The sequence below is a fragment of the Anneissia japonica genome, unplaced genomic scaffold (genome assembly GCF_011630105.1).
Source record: "Anneissia japonica isolate Jap-2015-1 unplaced genomic scaffold, ASM1163010v1 scaffold3434_len466720_cov178, whole genome shotgun sequence".
Lineage (NCBI taxonomy): Eukaryota > Metazoa > Echinodermata > Crinoidea > Comatulida > Comatulidae > Anneissia > Anneissia japonica.
In genome coordinates, this window is record NW_022718341.1 from 448,889 (window position 1) to 449,190 (window position 302).

Here is a 302-nt window from a genome sequence, read left to right on the forward strand (position 1 = left end):
TATATATACAGGGTATATATTATCTCGATATATGATGTTTATAATAATTGTAGCTACTGTACAGTCATTATCTTTCTCTGTCTCGATAAATATAGTGTGATATCTAATACAAACAAAGGAACATGCAAACCACAAATTTCAACTTATATCAGCCATTTCACATTAATAAAGCCAACGTCAAATTGAATGGTTTTGAAGCTCTATCAGTGCCCAATTTACTCCCTTATTAGTCCAATTGCGCATAGTATAAAGCTTACAACTACATTTTGCTTAACTGACCTAAGAGTCTCTAAATACATGTT